This window comes from Lissotriton vulgaris, chromosome 3_1, assembly GCF_964263255.1.
Source record: "Lissotriton vulgaris chromosome 3_1, aLisVul1.2, whole genome shotgun sequence".
NCBI lineage: Eukaryota > Metazoa > Chordata > Amphibia > Caudata > Salamandridae > Lissotriton > Lissotriton vulgaris.
In genome coordinates this window covers 1,728,914,595-1,728,930,195 of record NC_141689.1, presented here as the reverse complement: position 1 = coordinate 1,728,930,195, position 15,601 = coordinate 1,728,914,595, and positions in this window count along the sequence as shown.

Here is a 15,601-nt window from a genome sequence, read left to right as displayed (position 1 = left end):
TTGGTGACCAGTGCAGGAATTCTAAAACCATCCCTGAATCCCTCAAAGAGAATATGAGCGTGAGTGGGCAACTTTATTTATTCAACCATGGTATTAATGCCGCTGTTCTTATCGGGGAGGGAGCCTTTGTGAGGAGTAAGTCCTCAATCTTGCTTTTTACCCCCTTTTTCCTTTGACTTTTTAAAACATTTGGATTCAGGATATGAGGAGAGGGCACAAAAGGAACAAACATGCTCAAATTTGCATGAGCCCGGAGGCCTGGTGCAGGTTCGCCTATTAAAATCCCAGCATGCCCCTTCTGCCCCCACTCATGTTAGCCAGGGGTCCGCTCGAAAGGACTGCCCTTGTGTATTATCTTGACTTACGGTTTTCATGTGATGTAACCACAAGATGTCGTCAATTCGATCCCAGGTTAAGCCACAGTCAGTTGTTTTTGCCCTTCTGACCTCCTTATCATATTCTTTCCATCCCACGCCTCCCTACTCAACGTGCTCACAGGCCATCCTATTTTAATAACATGTCATCTGTGCACCTAGCCAAGGGAAATGCTACACTATTACTGCATGATAATTGGAGAACCCTTTTATCCAATTCACCAGAGCTTCCGCAACCTTTTTCTTGTGAGACCAATTACCCCAATCCCTGGGATGTGCCCACTCCCTAAACTTTTTTGCTTCTTCCTTCTCATCTTTATCAAGTAAAAAGGCAAACATATTACCATATTGCCCCTTCCAAAATGTTTCTTTTACCTCCTGTGAGATGTGCCTACACAGATGATCTCTGGAAGACCGCAACTCTCCCAAACCTATACTTGGTAACACTTGTGCCATTCCTGCTGCTGTTGTGTCCTGCTTCTTGGTGTGTTCAGCCTCCATCATTGCACTTGCTTACTGAGGTTCAGTACCACCCTTGTCTTTCCTGCACCACTTTGCTCCACCCTGGTGGTTGCCAAACTACCAGTAGCTGCTACCAATGTCACTACAGTCTGCGTTCCCTCCTGCTTGGACCCTTCCACCTTTGCCACCACTTTCCTAGCCCTCTCCAAGGCATCCTCCTCGTCCAGTAAGGCTCCACTGCCAGCTGCAGGGGTCCATGTCCCTGCCTTAGCTGACCACGGGAGCACTGCTATTAAACTGGTCATCAAGTCGGGGTGCCGAGGCACACTACCTGGCGGGCCTTACAGGGGACAGAAACCAGCTGGTTTGGGGCCCCTTCTGCAGTAGGACCACCCGCTGGCACCACCACGACAGGTTGAATGGGGCCCCCGTACCTCCTTAAGGCCCTGCAACCTCAACGTCCGGTGCTCATGGGGCAAGGGTCCCCAACCCCCACCTAGCTTGGCTTTAGACTTTTTGGGTATTAGAGGAAATGCAGCTCTGGGAGCCACCCCAACCACCTAGGCCTTTCCTCCCCTGCATCCTGCCCCTCAACTCGGTTCCACAAATCCATCACAGACTGCCCCACATCCTCCAGCCTACGCATCATCGCCTCCATCTATTCCTCCTTCCATTAGCACTTCTAACCCCTCTTTACATTTGGTGCCTAAACTTTAAGTTTACACACACTAAAACTGTAGCCAAAAAATGACCAACCACATGTGCACCTCGACAATCCAACTAGGTAATCAAAACAATTCAATACAACTTCCACCCTCAACTGGCCAACCTACTAAAAAACCTACTTACTGCCTGTGTATCACGAGGCCTGTGCTGTAACAATGGGCAACCAGCCAAAAACAAGCCCTGTCCTCTCCCCATAGGAGAGAGTAAAAAGAAATTGGGGCTCCCTTGTTCTAAAAAATGCCACCATAACTCAAGAACAACAACAGTTGTTGGCCAAGCAGGCCAAATCTCCCCCTCACCTTATTACAAGCATCACTAGAAAAATTCTCAGCACCTCCTTTGCTCCTAATCCAGGCAACGCCAAACAAGCAATTAACAAAAGATGCAGATGGGGCTACCACCGCAATGTGAATCTTGCAGGGCAGGCGAGTATACACTCAAACCTGCTTGGCTCCTGGCAGCTGTGAAGGGGATAAAAAACAGCTAATCCTTAGTTCCTCCAATGGCGCTATAGTAAGCAGCAGCTGGGCTGTAAGGAAGACTAAAACAAATATGAGAAACTCTGTTGTGTGGAAAATTAGGTTGTAGGATGTGGTGCAATGAGGAAAGAGTCCATCCTGCTGAGCCACAGCCTTCTATAAAGGGTCCGCAAAAACCAGCAGGGGTTCAGATTAGACCCACCTCCTGGGCTGCGGAAGCACTTGAGTGCTTCTGGGGCAAGTCTTCATTTCACCTAATCAGGGGCAAGGTCGGAGCTGGTGCTGGCCGTGTCACCAGTGGTGTCACCAGCCCGCCCCTCTACAGCATCGCCGACCGGCACAACCGCCATTGTTGCAGCATGCCCAAGTTCCCGGTCCTATTATCTTTGGTGCCTTTAGACGCATCTTCATTACATTTTCCAAACATAGGGGCATATTATCAAGGGGGTTTATCTCCGCTTTTTTGGCTTTAAAAGCCAAGAAAGCGGAGATAAAATGATCTCCCTATTACCTAGCTGTCGCTAACACCAGTTAGCGACAGCTAGTAGGAGATAGCGACCATCTTGGGCCCCGCTTTGCATGTCAGTGATATTTATCACTAATGACATGCAAAGTGGGCGTGCCAAGATGTTAGCGACTGGAAACAGTTGCTAACATCGCTATCTCCTATTACCAACTTTTGGAGATATTCGCGCTAAGCGCGAATATCTCCAAAAGCTAACACCTGCCCTGAGCAGTTCTTAGGCATGTTATCCAATGGGAGGTGGATAACATGGCTAAGAGACTTTTCAGCGATATATTAATGCATTGCGGCCGTTTTTTATCGCATTTGCGAAAAACCTTGGTGATATCAAGGTTTATCTGCGATAAAAATCGCCGCAGGTCAGCGATAAATTTTCGTCTCTAACCAAGCAATAGCGATAATTATCGCTATTGCTTGGTAAAATGCCCCACAGTGTCATAATGAGTCTTGTTGTGCATGGAAATGTTTGGGGTGACCTGTGAAGTGGAGGGATTTTAAAAAAGTGCAATTTCCCATGTTAATTCCCATAGGATGTTAAGACACGCCTGCAGCCCAGAACGCTGAACGAAATTACACCAAATTTACCATTAACTTAGATTTGGTTACACGGTCCCCTCCCATATTGATAATTTAATTTTAATGGTCGGCCCCCGAGAGATGGGGACCCTGGGGCTGAAAATAGCCAGAAAATGGGACCTTGCGGGCCCCTTTCCCCTGTTTGTTTAAGGCCAGGGAATGCAGTACCATGGCCCCCTCCTCCATTAAGTAGTGGTCAGGACCCGGGGGCCCAGGGGAAAACATTGGCCCAGGGAGGGGGCTGCATGGTACCCCTATACTGTTTGTTTAAGGTGAGGTCCTGGGGTGGCCAAACCCTGCCACACACAGCTGAAGGCTCTGTGTGGCTTGGCGTTGGGTGGTTATAGGGGGGTTGGCCGAAGGGCCTGGCCTCAGGTCAGGCCCTGCGGCTAACCCTCTGGTGCGCATGGCTGAAGGCCGTGCATGGCGGAGGGTATATTAACTTAAAGAAATTGAAATTACTTATGTTAAAAAACCATAGAAATTCAGAGTAAAAAACTAAAGTTACAGGGATGTTATAGTTAGGAAATAGAATTTAAAAAACCTTAGACATTCACGGAAAAAAACAAAGGTTACAGGGACGTTATAGTTAGGTTCACATTTCACTCATATAAAACTGGGGAAATTAAGCAGTTACAGTTATCTGAGCTAACTATAACTTATGCTTCTGCAAAGCACTGCTTATAACTTCACATATTACAACACACATGACAGGGTCAGTGACATTACTCATATCAATGATGTCATCACTGATGACACCACAATGATATCACTGATATCATCCACACAACCACTCACACACAGATACACCCCATACAAATTCTCATACACCCACTCCCACACAACCATTGACATGCCCATTCACAGATCCACACAAACACTCACACACCTACTCACTGAACCATAGAGCCACTCACACAGCAATTCACCTATACAGCCCATAATGAAACCACTAGCTCACATATACAGCCACTTATACACCTACTCACCTACTAATACAGCCACACACACATCCAGGCATACAGACATACATACACGTACACACCCACTTATACACTCATACAGCTACTCCCACACTGAATCAGTCACCCATACAGCTACTCACACCCCCTACTCACTCAATCATTTTTTTTTTTTTTTTTAAATATTTTTTTAATTGCAGGAATTAGCCAAAGTTACATGTCAGATCAGCAACACATTTGCAGGAATAAAAGGGTAGATACATCCGATCCCCCGTGAGAAAACATTGTGGGTACACAGCCATTCAGCCCACAACCCAGGGGTCGGGCAGCGTCTTCTTACATAGAGCACAGGTGGGGATCTGGTAGAACGTCGAAGCTGATCCGGATAATCCCACGGGCTTCATCTGCTTTTCTAGATCAACCTAACAGAAAAAAAAACAACTCCCCCCCAACAGTCTCATGATTCAACTCCCTCCCCCCACCCAACCCCGCCATCAGTGTGTGGTGGTATGTGTAGGAAGAGCCTATGGGAAAAACCCCAGATGACTGTATTGCGATCCGTATCGTGGAAGTCTAACGGGACTCAGGTTGTGCTGCATCATCATCCTCGGAATCGCTGGAAGCGCAGTAATCTCTAAGGGCCTGCACTGTTGTCTCCCATTCCAGTGCTGATTCTAGCGCCCTCTCGTTGTGCTGCCGCCCCGCCAGTTGGTATTGCAGAGTGCTCTCCCACGCAGCCCACTTCAGAAGTTCGTTGTGCCATCAAGCTCCCGACAGACCAACTCTTGCCTTCCAATTCCTGGTTATCTCCCGTTTAGCGAGGACGAGCCCTAAATCAATAAATTTGCTCGAAATTTTATTTTTAGGGGTGTGCGAGAACCAGTGTCAGAGCCCCACCGCCGCGTCGACCGATAAAGTTCTCCCCGTAGTCCTATTTAGAGTATCCTCGACCAAATGCCAGTATGAGGACAGCGCCGGGCAGGACCACAGCATATGAATGAGGTCTGCCTCAGGTGCTCGGCATCTGGGGCAATCCGCTGAATCCGTGGCGAAGTATTGCTGAATCTTCGCCGGGGTCAAGTAAGCCCTGTGGAGTATGTAAAAATGAACCAGTTGAAACCGGGCATGGCGTGCTCCTTTCCAGGCTCGGCGCATGAGTTGTGACCAGGTCGTCTCCGGTATCTCTTTCCCTATGTCGGCCTCCCAACGATTCCGCAGTGTGGTGAGGGGGGCAAGCCCTCGTTAATCAGTCTGGTATACAGGCACGTGACTGCCTTGACCGTCCCCGCGGCCATCATAATGTACTGGCACACCGGAGACGTAGGCGGTTCCTCAAGCCCACTTTTCCAGTACGTCTGAATAGCTCTAACCAGAGCCGAGTGCAGGAGGAAATCGCCTCGGGGAACATCGAAACGGTCCAGAATCTCTTGGAAGGGCAGTAACACCCCGTCCTCATAAAGGTCCCCCGCCAATTGTAATCCTGCGTCTTCCCACTGTCCTAGGCGCGACCAGTCCCCTCCGTGAGGCAGTGCCGTTAGCATCCCCAGCGGTATTTCTGGTGCATAAGGAAGCCTCAGCTGTCCCCGGGCATGGGCGCGATTCCAGCATAATCTGATAGTCTTTTCCTCGAGCGTCAGGTCCTGCAGGGCCAGACGCTGGCGCAGTACGATGAAGGAAATAACATGCCTAGGCATTCCTGTACCCCTCCCAACCTCCGGGCCACGAAACTCCCTCGTGACTTCCTGGGTGAAGGTCTGTAATTGAGCTGCCAGATAATATTTCTCGAAATCTGGCACCGCGAGGCCTCCTTCTGATTTTGGTCTCATCAGCGTCTTGAGAGCCACTCTCCGGCGGCCCGATCCCCAGAGGAAACCCACCACCATGGATCGCAATAGCCGAAAGGTGGCCGGCGGGATCCAAATCGGAAGCGCTCGAAAGTAGTATAGCAACCGGGGAAGTGCCACCATTTTCAATAGTGCAATCCGCCCCGCCACCGAAAGCGGCAGGGTAGCCCAAAATTCCATACTACCACGTAACGCGCGAGTACAGCGGGCTATGTTGCCGTCCGGGAGGTCGGCGGGGTCATGATATATGTATACCCCCAGGTACTTGAGGCAGCTAGGTTCCCACCTAATCTCCCTGCAGGTGTCGGGTTTGGGCGTTCCCCTGCGAACCGGGAACAGACAGGTCTTGGCCCAGTTCACCCGAAGACCCGAGACCTCCCCGAAAGACGTCAGTGCCTCAGCAGCCCCATTCAAAGCGGTATTCGAATCCTCGAGGAAGAGCAGCAGGTCATCAGCATATAGCGAGATATAATGCTGACCAGATAAGGTCTGCAAACCTCCGAAAGAAACTCCGGATCGGATTGACAGCGCCAATGGCTCCACCGCTAACGCGAAGAGCAATGGGGACAGCGAGCATCCCTGCCTCGTGCCTCGTTCTACTGGATATTGTTGGGAGATCAGCGGGCCTGCTCTCACCCTGGCCGACGCCGAGGCATAAAGCACCGTGGTCCATCTGACAAAGCCCTCCCCTAGACCAAAGCGCAGCAGCACTCTGCGCAGGTAATCCCATTCCAAACTATCGAAGGCCTTTTCCAAATCGACCGATAGGACCATCGGGCACTGGGCCTCCGCGTGCGGTTCCCCTAACAAGCGAAACAACCTGCCAAAATTCATGGTCGTGTTACGTTTGGGTATGAATCCTGCCTGGTCCTCGTGCACTAAAGAGCGCATGTGTCCTAGCAGCCTCGATGCCAATATGCTGCTTAGGATTTTATAATCGACCGTTAACATTGATAACGGTCGGTAAGACGCCGGGTCAGCTGACTCTCTACCAGGTTTGAGGAGGGGAACTACTAAGGCCTCACACATCGAGCCGGGGAGACGTCCCAAATGCTTCGCCTCTCTGTAGACTATCAACAGTCGGGGCGCCAATAGGTCTACGTAGGTGGAGTAGAATTCGACCGGAAGTCCGTCAAGGCCCGGGGTCTTATTCCTCGCCATCCCCTTAATGGCGCTACGGATTTCCCCCAGTTCGATGTCGGAGCCCAGGGCCTTCGCCACGTCGGGCTCCAGCGCCGGCATCTCCAAGGGTTGTAAATAATCATCAATCAGGGCGGGGTCTCTGGACGGGTTACTGCGATATAGCCGTTCGTAGTAGCGCTGGTAACAGCCTAATATCTCCGGTTGGATGTGCACCTCAAGCCCCTCCTCTGTGCGCATGGACGTCGTCAGGGAGGTCCGGCACGTAGGATTGGCCAACCATGCTAGCAGCGCGCCCCACTTATCTCCCTCCGTAAGTGACCTAGTGGTGTAGGCCTTATAATCGAAGCAGCGCAGTCTTTCGACTTCCGTCGCCACCGCCTTCCTCGCCGCAGCCGTACGCTCCTGGAGTTCAGGATGGCCAGGGCGGCGAAGTTCCATCTCACGGAGCTTCCGGTCAGCCGTGGACAGGTCATCGAGGATGACACGTCGCACACCCACCTTCTTAGAAATACAATAGCCCCTGATCACTACCTTAAACGCGTCCCATTCTGACGCTCTCGATCCAGCGGTGCCCCCATTGGTCGCAAAATAATCAGAAATTTTGTCCCCCAGGTCCGCCCTAAAGACTATGTCCTCTAAGATCTCCGGGCGCAATTTCCAGGTGGGCACACTAGGGGTCCCGGGAAACCAACGGAAGTCCGCTAGGAGGGGGTTGTGGTCCGAGATGGTCCTAGTCAAATATTCAGAGCGCACCGCTGCGGACACCAACTCCGCCGATCCCAGGAACCCATCTAGCCGCACGTGCAGTTCGTGAAGGCCAGAAAAGTAGTAATAGTCTCTAGCGTCGGGGTGCTGCGCTCGCCAGATGTCCGTGAGCCTCCAGTGCGTCTGCCATTCCTTCCTCCCTTTAGCCACTCGCCGGACTGGAGAGTCCGGGAGGGGGGGGTGTGAGCGGTCAGCCTCAACGTCCACTACTGAGTTAAAATCACCACCTAGTAAGAGGGTTCCCGATAGAAAATGGGCCAATGAGCCCGATAACCCGGAGAGGAAGGCAAGCTGGTCCACATTAGGTGCATAAACACAACAAACATTCAGGTCCCTACCCCCCAATGTGCCGGAGATAGCTACATAGCGACCCTCTGGATCTACCACCGATTTCGTAACCTGCAGGGGAACCCCAGCCCTTACCCATATTAGCTCCCCCCTCGCGTAAGCTGAGTATGAAGTGCAATAGACCTGCCCTCTCCACCTACGTTTCAGCGCCGCCCCTTCCGCCTTGGTGAGATGTGTCTCCTGCAGCAGCGCTATCTGCACCCCTCTACGCACTAGATAAGCGTGAACCTTGTGCCGTCTGGACATAGTGTGAAGCCCCCGTACATTCCAAGTGATGCATTTTACATTAGCGATCTCAACCATTGTCCCACATTGTCTGTCCAGGGCTTTCCCACCAACGCTCCAACAAAAAACAAGCTACAATCAAGTCAACACTGATGGCGGCCATCTTCCCCAACAAAAACCCAATACCCGTCCGAAACAAACCCCACCCCACCCACCCCAGAACAGGACCCAAATAGCTCCATCTAGTTCCCATCCAAACCGTGTCCCCAGCAACCCCCCGATCCCCGACTAATCCTGCGGTCGCCACCGCAGAGAAGCCTTAAGGGCTAGGTGCGGGCCGGGCGCCAGTAATGGGCCTTCGAGTCTCGGACCACCGAGACTAATTCGAGCCCCGAGTCAATAAGCGTCAGCCCGATCGGGCCCCCCCAACCCCATCAGTGGATCATGGCATTAATCGCACCCTCCACAACCCCCGCTGCAAACCCCCGCCCAAATGGAATTAGCTCACCCAGTCATCCCTGCCCGTCCAGCATGCCCTCAGCCGAGTCTGGAGTAACCACTGGCAAGTGGACACTATCGGTCTCTGACTCCTCTGTGTCCGTATGCGCCCCCTCGCCGCCGGGTTCTGATTCTTCAACAATGGGGCCGCCTTGTGAACCAGACAGATTAGAAACCATTTCCAGTACTCCCCGCCGCTCCGCCATAGTCTCTACAGTCGAAGGCTTACCCGGTTTGCCGAGGCGACTTCGGAGTCTCTTGGAACGACGTTGTTGTCCGGGCTCCGTAGTCAACTGGGATGAGGAGCCAAAACCATCTTTGCCAGCCCTATATAGTTCGAGCCAATTACAAACTTCCTCCGGGGTATCAAAGAACTGGGTCTTGTCGTCAAGGATAATACGGAGCCTTGCAGGGAAGAGGAGCGAGTACTGGATACCCTCGCTCCGGAGCTCTCGCTTGACCGCCAGGAAAAAGGTCAGTTTTTGTTGGGTCTCATATGTATAGTCTGGGAAAATGTTCACCTGGCTATTCTCCACCTGATAAGGGCCATTGTGCCTGGCAGCGTTGAGGAGCAGGTCCCTGTCCCGAAAATGCAATAAACGTGCCACCACCGGGCGTGGGGAGCGACCTTGTTGCGGCAGCCTCGCCGGCACCCTATGTGCTCGTTCCAGGGTATAGAAGGAGGATAGACCCTCTGGCGCCACCGTGTCCCGGAGCCAAGCTTCTAGGTAGGCCACCATGTCGCCATCTTCGATCTTCTCCGGCAGGCCCACCACCCGAATATTGTTCCGTCTGTTACGCCCTTCAGCGTCTTCGCCCGTTTCTCCAAGGCATCGATCCGGGACAGGGCATCCTTCATCGTCGCGGCCAGAGTCTTCTGTGCCGGTTCCAGAACCTTCACTGAGCTCTCTACCTCCTTTACTCTGTCCGAGAGCTTGCCGTGGTCCGCCCTGAGGAGGCCCAAACTCGTCGCAACCTGGGCGATGTCTCGCTGCAGGGCTGATCGCGTGTTTATGATCGCCTCCAGGACCCGGTCGAATTGTTGTTGTAGGTGGGGACCACCAGAGCTCTCCGGGTCAACTCGATCGTCCTTGTCCGGCGCCTCCGTGTCCGAGGCGGCCGGGGTGGTCCCTTTGGGCCCCCTTGGTTTCCCCATGGCAGATGAGTCTCGTGGGGGAAAGTTCAGCAGCGGCACTACCAAGTGCGGGCGTCGACTATGGCTCTCCTGGTACGTGGTCGTTTTGAAGAGGGCCTTCGATCGTCTTTGCCAAGGCCTACCACTCCTCCGATTCTTCGGGACGTGCCACCGCTGTGCCCTCGGAGGCCAACGAGGGGGAGGCGGGGGCGATCGGCGCCAATCTGGGTAGGCCCGTCGGGTCGAGGAAGACCTCGAATGAGAGTCACCAGTGCTGCCGGAGACTCTATGGCGCCAGGTCGCCGTGCTGCCCATAAAGTTCTCAGGGCTCCGGCGAGTTCAGGTACGCAGCAGGAGGCAGCCGGGCGCTTCTCGTGGCACCGTCGTTCCGCTCAGGGCCTCCGGCCGTTCATGACCAGCCTGCGCCGAAAAATTCGACTAAATCCATTCTGGGATGGCCACGGTGCCCAGACGCTTCCAAACCATCAGCCGGACGGTCACTTCTCAGAAAGATAGGATGTGGAAAAGATGCATGTAGATCTGCTAGGCGTCCACGGGTCTGGGGTCTCGGCAAAGCCATCGAGAAGGTCTGGGCGCCATCTTGGGCTTCGCTCCGTTTTCCTCGCAACTTCGCTTTTTCGCCGGAACAACTGGTGTTCGAGTGTCTCCGGGTGTCTCAGCAGGTCCACCCCAACCCGATCTTCGGTTTGTGGGGTTCGGGGTGCCCCACGGTCCCCGATCTACAGGATAAAAGCGGGCTCAGTCCCGGAGCCGAGCTCTCAGGCGACCATCGCCATCGGCGTCCGAGCCACGCCATTACTCACTCACTCATACAGTCATTCACACACAGCCACTCACTCTCCCATACAGTCATTGACACAGCCACTCGCTCACTTATACAGTTACTCACACACCCATTCACTTACTCATGCATATACTAACACATGGACTCACCTACACAGTCACTGAGACAAGTCCATACTCTCCCATACAACTTCCTTCCTACCACTCACCCATACAGCCACTCACATACCCATTCATTCACCCATACAGCCACTCGCCTACACACTCACTTACCCGTACACCCACTTACACACCCATTCATGCACCCAAAAAGGACTCTTATGTACCTGCTGAGTCACCCATACAGCTACTTATGCACGTTCTAATTCATTATTTGCAGCCACTGACACATCTGCACACTCACCCATAGAGCCACTAATTCACCCTCCCATTCACAGATGTAGGACGTTGGAACGCATGCTTTTACAACGCATGCCTTTACAACGCGGTTTTTACAACGCATGCCTTTACAACGCATAGTGCTTTGGGGCGCTGGATAGTGAATAGTTTAATTTACTATTCCAACTCCAGTCCCAGTGGATAGTAGGGAAGGTGTTGGATAGTACATTAAACCTATTCCCTATCCTAGAGCACCCCCCCAGCGCAATGCGTTGTAATGGTTTGCGTTGTAAAAGTTGTGTCGTAATCGTAGTGCGTTGTAAAAGTTTTGTTGTAAAGGTTGTTTACCTCCATTCACTATTACAGCTCCTTACCCATCCACTCACTTGCCCATAAAGACATTCACACTGCCACTCACTTACTCCTACACCAACAGACACACCCACTTGCAAATCCATATAAAAAGTCACACACCCACTCACTCACTCATATAAACAGTTTCTCACATACTCACTCAGTCTTTTATACAACACTTATACACCCAATCACTCACACAAAGAGGCACTCCCCCAGCCACTTATCTTGGTATATAGATTTAACACGCAGTGACTTTTAGAAAACGTTTTTTGAATGATGTCATCATTGATATCAACAGTGATGTTGTTTCAGATGTCATCAGTGATGTAAAGTGATGTCATTTGAGATGTCAACAGTGATTTATTTATTTATTTATCATTAGTTTTATATAGAGCGATCCAGACCCTTTGGGTGACAGAGCACCTTACGTGCGAAAGAAAAACATGGGAGGGGACACAAAGGACTAAGGCAACATTATATAAGGCTAAAAATATTCACAATAGTACATGTAAAAAATGAAAGCAGGGAGTTAAGAGTACAAAACATTTAGGCATAGTATATGTGAAAAATGGTTAGCATAGCACCCCAAACATAGTACAAGTGGAAACGGTAAGTAAGGAGATGGAGCCACTTATTGTAACAAAGGTCCAAGGCTAAGACACGTTTTGGTGAGACAAGATTTAGTGGTCCAGTATATGGAGAAGACAAACAGGGAGTGGCCAAGTCCTCAGAAAGAGAGAAATTATTTAGAGAGAAACATTTTTAGTTCTTACCTGGAGAAGGATGTTGATGGATTGCATCTGATCTCAATAGGGAGAAAGTTCCAAATTGTTGAGGCTATTCCAGAGAAGGGTCAGTTTTAGATTTATTTTCTTAAATATTTGTGATTGAGAAGTAAGGAGTTTGTGCTTCTGTTTCCAGCTGATAGGGTCAGTGTCTGGGTCAGTTAGGAGAGTGTACTGTGGTGCAATTTTGTTTTGGTCATGCAAACAATTTTTAGATGAATTCTGGTCTCGAAGGGTAGCCATTTCAGTGCCCAAAGGAACGAGTGATATGATCACTTTTTTTAATCCCATGAAGAGCCTGGCTGCTGCATTTAGTGTCACCTTCAGATGCGCAAGTGAGGTTTTTGGGAGGCTCACAAGGGTAGTGTTGCTGTAGTCTAATTCTGATAATACAAACGCAGGAGTCACAATTGTGAGATCAGAAAAAATATGCAACTGACGGTTCGATGTTCCAGTGATAGCGCTGATGTGTTTTTGCATGGAGAGGTCTTTGTCGAAGGTCATTTCTAAGGGTTTAGTGGAGTTGACGATGTATGGGTGCAATTCAAGGCAGAGAGAAGAGGGAGCCAGTCTTAGACATAAGGGGTGGTGGGTGGCACAATCAGTAAGAATTGTGTTTTAAAGGCATTGAGTTTGTGGTGGTTACAAGTTAGTTATTTTTGGGCTAAAGTAAGGGTGTTGTTGCGTGTGTGCATGTCCTTAAGAGTTGATTCTCATGTAGAGGTTGGTGTAATCAGCAGACATGAGGTAGGACATGTGGAAGAGATTGAGTAATTCAGTTAGGGGGCTCCGTGTAGAGGTTAAACAGTGTCGGGAGGGGTTAGAGCCTTGGGGGAGGCCCACCAATAGTGGATATTGCTCAGAAAGAGTATGCTTGCTTAGGATACATTCAGACCTTTTTGTGTAGAAAAGAGTAGATCAATTTAGGCATGGTGCTGGAGAGGTCCATTCAGTGTTTTATAACGTCCAGCAGGGTAGCATGATTGATAGTGTTAAAAGCTGCTGACGTATTCATTAGGATCAGGTGGCAAGATTAATTTTGGTCGGGCGTCGCTGCCATGAAGCAAGATGGCCGCATATTAGAAAGGCTCCACCAAGCCCGAGGATCCCCCTATATATCTGATCATCGTCCGTCATGTGGACAACAAAATAGATAGGTGGGAGACTACTGGCACCTGGCAGGCTGTGACCCCAGGAAGGCTGAGATCTGTCCCAATAAAACATAGTGAAAGATGCGCCAGGAAAGGGCCATAAAGCTGTGACCTCCAGTAGCAAAGCCCAGCAACATACGACCGACGTCGGAGGGTGGAACCAGCAATGTTGGAGTGCCCAGAGACAAAATACAACAAGACAGCGCTCAGCCAGCGGTGAGCACTGTTGCAGCTAATGGAACTGCGACTAGACTATAGTCGGTGAAGACTGGCTCTTGGGCTGGTCGTAACGGGATCAGTGCGGGCAGACACAGTAGCTCAAGGGCCAGTAAGGAGAAGGCACACCAATCCCTGAGTCAGGATCAGACTTAGACAAGATTGAAGTGGGCCCAGCCAGAGGAGGCATTCAGCTGACATGAGCCAGCTGGCCACAGCACCAGAATGGAAAGACGTGCAGTTGCCGTGCCTAGCTGAGAGAGAAGCAAGGAAGCACCGGGGGTTGGGACTCCAGCATGGTAAAGGGTAGAATACCAAAGGCTAAGTAAAGAAAGGAGGTCTCCCCAAGAGACACTAGGAGATCCAACACTCTGACCAGAGCAGAGTGTACCTGGGCAGGCGGTGGTGAGTACTGCTGGAGACCTCCCAGAAGAAGCCACCCACCTGCAAGAAGAATACATTAGGGTTTGCAAAGGCAGAGCTGATGGGGCCAAAATCATCGAGACAAGATGGATGGCAAGAGACCTCTAAGTGGCCACCAAGCAAAACAAGACAAATATAGTCACAGGGAGACGATGGCCAGACACATAACTAAGGCGGACCCAGATCCTGATTCGCTGCCTCCTACAGTCACAATGGAGCTCACCCTACACGATATAATGGTGCTACAAGGTCTTAGACCAGATCTTTCTACGAAGATCGATACTATGTCTATGGAAGTCTCGCTGACGTAAAAAATATAGGCGTCCGAATGAAGCAAGTAGAAGTGGTCACAAACTCTTTTGTGGTAGATGCAAAGACACTCCAGAAAAAAAGTGCAGGACCTTACTGCGATAACCAGATCACTTGAGGCTAAGCTAGAAGATCAAGAGGGCTGCTCCCGCCGCAACAATGTCTGTATCATTGGAATCCCGGAGAGGGCAGAGAGACCAGCTGTAGATTTATAAGTAGAGGACTTCATGGTGAAGTTGATCCAAATCAAGGGGACTGTCCAAATACTTCTCGTGGAAAGGGCTCATGGGGTCCCAGGTACCAGACCAAGATCTGGGGCCCAAGCGCAACCCATAATTGCCCAAATCTTCAACTTTGGGACAGAGATGTGATACTACAGACCGTTTAAAGTGCCCCACCACTCAAAGTAGATAATGCAGTCATCACCTTCTTTCTGGACTTTACCATAAAGGTGCACCAAGCAAGATGGAATTTTCTCAAAGTTAAAAAAGCCCTGCCGGCAAAATAGATAAATTACTCCATGTTTTTCCTGTCAATGCTCCGGGAAACAACAGAAGGCAAGATGTGGATGTTCTTTACCCCAGAGGAAGCCTGGGATTGGATTGATGGATGGCAAACAGTGGAAAAGCCTCAACACAAATTTAGAGATAACGTTGGGGAGGCTCACAATGCCGAAACTGTGTCAGCAGACACTGGCTGGGAGTCCCCTCAACATAGCAGCTTCCCAACCAATCCAGATGACTGACAGGGTGGGGAAAATTTTGTTCAGCAAGAAAAGCCACAAGACAACTCCTGGAAGCCCGAAGAGTATGGTGTAGTCCCAGTGCATCAGAACTGAACTTCCTACAAACTTGAGATTTGCCGACAAGACCACAACTTTCCATCTTGCAGTCTTGGCTTTGTGCAGTTCCAGGATCTCTGGAACTTATACAATGTGCTTGGTAGTCCTGAAAATGGGGATTGGGGATGCCACATAGGTGGACGAATATATAGTTTAAGTCCACCCGATTCTCAACAATTTTAGTTTTTGGGCAACAGGCACTTTGCACATTGGGACGGTGGGAATTTTTGTGCCCACTATGTAGGGTAGCAGGGTGTGGGAAACTGTATGGTGAGAA